Here is a 6,998-nt window from a genome sequence, read left to right as displayed (position 1 = left end):
TTTTTTTTTTTTTGGTAAGGATTCAGTGAAAAGATGTCCTTACCAGATATCAATTCTGTTAATGTTGTGATCTTAGACTTCTCAGGTTTCAGAATTGTGAGAAATGGATTTCTATTGTTTACAAATTCCCCAAACTGAAGTAGTTTGTTAAAGTAGCAAAATGGAGTAAAAAACATGGCATCCTTAGTTAGTTCTGTTCTACCTTTTACTTATTCAGCCACACTTTGTACTCCCTTATAAATTTTTTTTTTTTTTTGGTACCGGGGATTGAACTCAGATCTTTGTGCTTGCAAGGCAGGCGGTGGAATCACTGAGCTAAATCCCCGGCCCACTCCCTTATAATTTGAAATGAGTAGATTTATAAGACACTAACTCCAGTTTCCTCTCTAACAGCATCTTTCATGGGTTCTGTTCTTCACCCTTATTGCAACTATCAATTTACTGATATTTTCTAATACTCTCAGTAGATCAGCCTCTTTTGGGACCCAAACTGTTTCTTCCTAACCCCATGTCCAACCATTTCAGTTTTGCTCTTCCAAGCACTCACTAGACTCATGATTTTCTATCATTCCCATCATAGGTTAAACCAACTCTGAGTGTGTGTATGAGTGTGTATGTGTGTGTGTGTGTATGTGTGTGTGTGTGTATGCTTATGTATTTGCATGCTATAATGTACTGGATCCATTACAAACACACCTCTGACCTTAGCTGAACTCTTGGTTAATTGTCAATCTATTCTTCCTTGTTCTTACTTGATCAACAAAATCTAATTCACCATGTTAGTTATTTTAAACACTCATCATTTTCAGGACTGTACATCTACTTTCACTGTATTAGTATGACTTCACCAGATACTTTAAAGGGATTAATGTTATCCACAAGTGATTCCTAATTGTCTTTCTCATCTCACATTCATTCTTTTGCTGTTACTCATTATGGACCCTAGATCTTTGATCTTTCCCCCTTTCTCTTAGATCTCCAATTTATTTTCCCTTCACAAATTTTTCTTTTCAGTCTACACATGCTTGAATCTCCCCAATCTAAAACAAAAACAATTACATTAAGGAACTATCCCTTTCTTTTCCTTTTTTAGCCAATTGGAAGGGATACTATTTTGTAGAGCTATTTATCCCATCTAGTAAGAAGAACCTGCTGAGATTTATCAACTCTGCTTGCCAATACCTACATTAATCCTTATATTAGTTCTTTCCCTTTTTAGCCAAATAGAATATTGTGCCATCCTATTGGCCCAAATGCTATGTGAATATAAAGGAGAGGCTGCTGGTATTTTTTTCGAAGATGCTGAACAAAACTTCTATCTATAGTTTCATATAAGAACAAAAAAAATTTCCAGATAAAACCTGAAAAGAATCTATGGCTTCTATAATCTAAGCCAGTGGTGGCAAACCCATGGCCATGTGCCACAGCAGGCTTTTTATATCACAGAAAACTTTAAAAAGGTTCACCATCACTGGAATCAAAAACCACAGACTTAGGATAAAAAAATTACAATTACTGGGGTTTTTTTTTCTTCTTCAAATGAGTTGAGGCCTTGTAACAGTAACTTAGGGTGTAAATATCTTACTAGAAAGAAATCATCATGAAATAGGATTTGTTTTTTGTTAAGACACTAAGATGATAAATTTTTCAGAAGGATAAAAAATGTTTGCAGAGGCTGAAAATTTCTGATCAAGGATGGCTACAGAGTAAAATGCCCATAAAAATAATAATAATGTGATCTGTCATTTTCACTTTAAGATTGAGAATAGATAGAGTAAGGAGAGTCGAAAATGCTATTCAGTTCTTCTGGGTATTTGTTCACTATGGCAACAAATAAATAATAGAGGTTTTTACATTAAATGGGAAATATAACTTTAAAGCTAGCACAGAAACACATTACAATGGATTTTACAAGTGGAACAGAAAGGTGCATTTGTAGCAAGAGAGAAAAGCTAGACAGGAGGGAAATTAAGTAACTGTATATGGAATGGCTCTCAATTAGGGGCAATTTTGCTTCCGAGGAGATATTTGACAATATCTAGAGACCTTTGGTTGGCACAACTTGAGGGAGAAGTGTGTGGAATTGGCAGCTAGTGAGCAGAGGCCAAAGGTCAATATCCTGTAATGCACAGGGTAGCTCCCTTCCTACCAATTATTTGGCCCAAAATGCCAATGAGATTAGAAATTCTGCTATATATATGAAAAGGATATGTATGAGCCTAAGGCTGGTAGAATGGTGGAGTAAATTAAGGTGAAAAGATGAAAAAATATAATCTAGATACAGCATGCCTAGTCAGAAAGAAAAGGGAATCATCTGTTATTGAAATGGATCACAAAACTTCCAGAGGCAAGAACTGAGAGGGGATATAGTGAGGATATTGGATTAGGAAACAGAATTTTAGTTCAAAGGCTGGATCTGTCACTTACCAACATGTGTGATGTTGGACAAACAAGTGAAACTTAAAAATCCATAATATAAGAGGAATGTCTATTTTCACAGAACTATGATAAAAATCAAATGTGATCTGTAAAAAGCTGTCCTCATATTACGTATTTATGCATGCAGTGCTGGGGAATAAACCAAAAGCCTCACACATGCTAGGCAAACACTCTATGACTAAGCCACATATTCAGTCTTACAAGTAAGTTATTATTAAGACTAGAGAATCTTGTATAATTTGGATATTTTCTAAGTCTTATGAGGGCAAAAGCAGAATACCTGATAAATCCCTTATGTGCTCAGCAATTTCTTCACCCAAAGGATACTGTAAGTGAAAAAGGAATGATTGGCCTTCAGGTTGACACACAAGGAATAACTGACTATAGAAGTGAAATAATGGAAATCTGGCTATAGGGGAACAAAGGTCATGAACAAACATCAATACTCTAGACTTTAAGAAAATAATCTCTAAATTTCAGGTGAAATAAAACGATAGTAAAGATTCTAAGGCCAGAAAGTCTAAAGAGAAAAACTGTAAAAAGATAGAAGGTTTATAATTTCACAAGAAGATGGTGGAGTGGTGAGCAGCAGAGAAAGCCTCTTCAAGCTTTGGTGTCCTGACACTAGAATATAATGGCGTGTGGAGGAGGAGGGAAATGGGTCCTGGAAACCCTGGAAGGATCTGAAGCAAGAATTGAAGCCCACAGGGAGAGTGAAGAGACTTCAACAAAGAGGAGGGAGATAACAAGCAGTGCTCCCTTGCACAGCCTAGACACATGACGTGGGTTGAACCTATAGACAGATGGTAACACATGATAAACCAAGAGGCCTCCATGGAGAAATGCACCAGTGGAATAGAGCAGTAGATGCAGAAAACTGCAGTGGCTGGTGAATTATTCTGGTTCAGATGTCCCCCAAGAGAGGGTAATTGGCCAGTAGCCATCTTGGAGAGGGGTCAACTGAGCTCAGAACTCAGATCAGTTATGCATGGACTCCATCTAGTGGCTCCCAGTGTCTCAGTGAGGGTGCCAAGTTCAAGTCAGTGAGAGGTTAGGGAATAGCATTCAAATCAGCAGGGAGATGGCAGGAGGCACCTGGTCTGTTGCAGCTCAAAAAAACTTGGTTCCAGCATCACAGCCAGAAACCAGCCTGAACCTCAATGGAACTAAAGGTGCAGGCTGGGATTATCCACTACCCCACCCCAAAGATACAGGTGATTGCTGGGACTAAACAATTTGGTTCTGCACTCTGTCTACTCAAAACTCTACTAGTGACAGCAGAGACATGTCTTGAATTAGACTTTAAAATTAGTACAATTATGTCACCTTGGCTAAAGTAGTACAATCAGCAATAACAACAGCATCAAATATAGCCTACTAAATGACAAACTGTGGTAACTATTAATTTGTCACCTTTAACCATATGAAATAGATTTGTGGTTATATAATAAGAGCTAAAACAAACTAGAAAATTATATGGTCTCTTCTGGTTCTTATTCTTGATTTATTTTGTTTTGTCTTGATTGTTTGAACATGGTTTTGGAATTTTTGTTGTTGTTGTTCTGTTTCTGTTTTTGTTTCTTCCTTTCTCTATCCCTCCTGCCTTCTTCACCACTTTCCAAAAGTCTGTACGATTGCCTTTGGCCCTCCGTTCTTGCTTCTAATCTCTTCCTCTTCTTCTATCTCTCTATCTTTCCCCAAACCCCTCTTAAATCTTCTTCCCTAAGGGTAAAATCACCATATTAAGGGTTTATTTATTGTACATAATTGTATTAAACAGTTGTTCTTCCTGGTATACCAAGATAGAGAGTGCCTAAGGGTCTTAAAAAAATAAAACAAAACTATAGACCAGTGCCAGAGAACCAGTGGCTGGGCCAAGAAGGCAGAAACTTCTCATTACCAATAAATGGAAGAGGTAGGATTTCGCAACAGACTGAAAACCCAAAAGCCAGCTACACCTGGAAGACAACTCTGAGTAGTCATTTCCTTAAGGGTTCGGAATACTGGCATTTTGTAGTCACCATAAAGCAATTTATAAGCATTAACTCAGGAATTAAACCAAAGGAAAAAAAAAGAAAGAAAGAAAATGAGAAGAAAACTAAACAAGATGCACCCCTCCAGGCTTCCAGCTCATCAAAAAGCAAACTGAGGGGACAAAGAGGTGGAACAATCTAAAAACCACCCATCTGAACTCTCTAAAATGGTAACAGCAGAAGTAACAAAACAGATTAATGAGTCTCTAGAAAAAAATCAAAGCAGTACTGTATCCCTAAATGTACCAATAAACTCAATAAAAAAAAAAAGAAAAGAAAAAAATCAAAGCAAAAATAATTTCTCTGAAAACTACAGTTGGTGATCATAATGAAAGACATGCTTGCTGACTGTAGAGCAAATACAGGTTAAAAAAATAGATGAGTTCAGGAAAATGATGGAAACCATGAACGCATAGCATAGTAAAGAAATGGAATCCATGAAACACATTCAAACACATATGCAGGAGATTTAAAAGCTCCATCGAAAGTATATGCAGTACAATGAGCCAACATGAGGACAGAATATCAGATATAGAAGACAGTATTGCAGTTGGTGATCATGAAATGAAAAATTTCTTAAAAACAGCAGGGGATCATGAGAAATCCATCCAGCAGCTGCTAGATGACGCAAAGAAGAATAACATAAGATTGATTGGAGTCAATGAAAAAGCAGGACAGTGCAAATAACATAAAAAACATGTTCATGAAAGTAATGGCAGAAAACTTCATAAAAACAGGAAAAATTTGACATATAGATAAGCGAAATATATAGAATTCCAATTAGCCATGATAAAAAAACCCTGAAGGCATATAATAGTCAAGATTCCAGATATTCAACACAAGAACAGAATATTAAAAGCTGTTATAGAAAAGAACAAATCACCTATAAAGGAAATCCCATCAGAATCACAGCATATGTCTCAGTACAAACCCTCAAGTCAAGGAGAGCTTGGAATAAAGTATTTCAAGCCCTAAATGCAAACAACCTCCAACCCAGATTTATGTATTCCACAAAACTATCTTTCAAAGTTGACAGAGAAATAAGATATAATAAGATATATCCATGACAAAGAACATCTGAAGAAATTCATGACCACCAAATCAGAATTCCAAAGTGTTCTGAAGGATACTCTAGAAAGAGATAACAAGGATTACAACTCCATGAACCCCAACGGAATGATTCTACCACACAAGGCAAAAAGTTAAACAGAAGAGGAAAAAAGGGAGCCAAAAACAGGAAAAACACATGACAGGGATAATTCAATACATATCAGTTATGATTCTCAATTCACCAATCAAGAGAAACAGATTGGCAGAATGGATCAGGAAGCAGGATCCAACAATATGTTACATACAAGAAATACATTGAATTAAAAAAGAAATTCATAGACTGAAAGTTAAAAGATGGAAAACAATACTCTATACAACAGGAACCTGGAAAAAGCAGGGGTAGCTATTCTATTTGCAGACAAAGCAGTTTTCAAACCAAGGCTGATTAAGAGAGACAAAGAAGGTAACTACATCCTTGTAAAGGGAACAATCCAAGAAGAGATAACAATCATTAATATGTATATATATATATATAATATACATACCAAATAGGAGCACATTCAACTATATAAAACAAATATTAATGGACAAGAAAAATCAGATAAGCACTAATACAGTTGTAATAGGGGACCTCAATATCCCACTGTCACAAATAGATCAACTAAACAATAACAAAAAAATCAACAATGAAGTATTATAACTTAACCAAACTTCTGAATAAATGGACTTAAAAGCCGCCTACAGAGTGTTCCACCCCACAACATCAGAATAAAAATTCTCCTTAAGTGCACATGGAGGTTCTCCAGAATCGACCACATAACTAGTTCATAGAACATGCCTAAGAAAATATAAAATAATTGAAATTATCCCAGGAATAGTATGAGACCATAGTGTAATAAAATTGGAAACCAATGGCAAAAGAATCAAAAGAACTTAATGAATACACAGAAATTAACACCCTCCCCAACAAACAATGGATCACAGAAGAAGAAATCGGACAGTTTCTAAATTAAACAATACCAATACAACATACCAGAACTTATGTTGCACAATAAAAGCAGTCCTACAAGGGAAACTTATAGTGGTGAATGCCCACATTAGGAAAACAGAGCAGGCTCAAATAAACAACCCAATGTTGAACCTCAAGCTTTTAGAAAAGAGTGAATCAAGCCCAAAGCTTATACAAGGGATGAAATTATAAAAATTAGGGCGGAAATTAATGCAATGGAGCTTAAAAGAATAGAAAGAACCAATGAATTAAAGAATTGGTTCTTTGAAAGATGAAATAAAATTGACAAACCCTTAAAAACCTTATCAAAAAAGGAAAGAAAGACTCAAATCTATGCAGTTAAGAAGGAAAAGGTTGAAATTACAACAGATCCTGCAGAAATCCAGAAGATCAATACCTACTTCAAGAACTTGTATTCTCTCTTTTTCTTTCTTTCTTTCTTTTTTTCTTTTTTTTTTTTTTTTTTT

At 35.8% G+C, this 6,998-nt stretch overlaps 1 protein-coding gene across 1 annotated transcript in view; it reads right to left on the bottom strand.

The window, feature by feature from the left end:
- The window catches only part of Kif4a (kinesin family member 4A), a 119,139-nt gene that overhangs the window by 79,728 nt on the left and 32,413 nt on the right, over window positions 1-6,998 (bottom strand). The gene's annotated exons all lie outside the window — the stretch shown is intronic.

This window comes from Fukomys damarensis, unplaced genomic scaffold, assembly GCF_012274545.1.
Source record: "Fukomys damarensis isolate Sample0158 unplaced genomic scaffold, DMR_v1.0_HiC HiC_scaffold_39, whole genome shotgun sequence".
Taxonomy (NCBI): domain Eukaryota; kingdom Metazoa; phylum Chordata; class Mammalia; order Rodentia; family Bathyergidae; genus Fukomys; species Fukomys damarensis.
The sequence above is the reverse complement of the archived record's forward strand: the minus strand, read 5'-3'. Positions and strand labels throughout refer to the sequence as shown.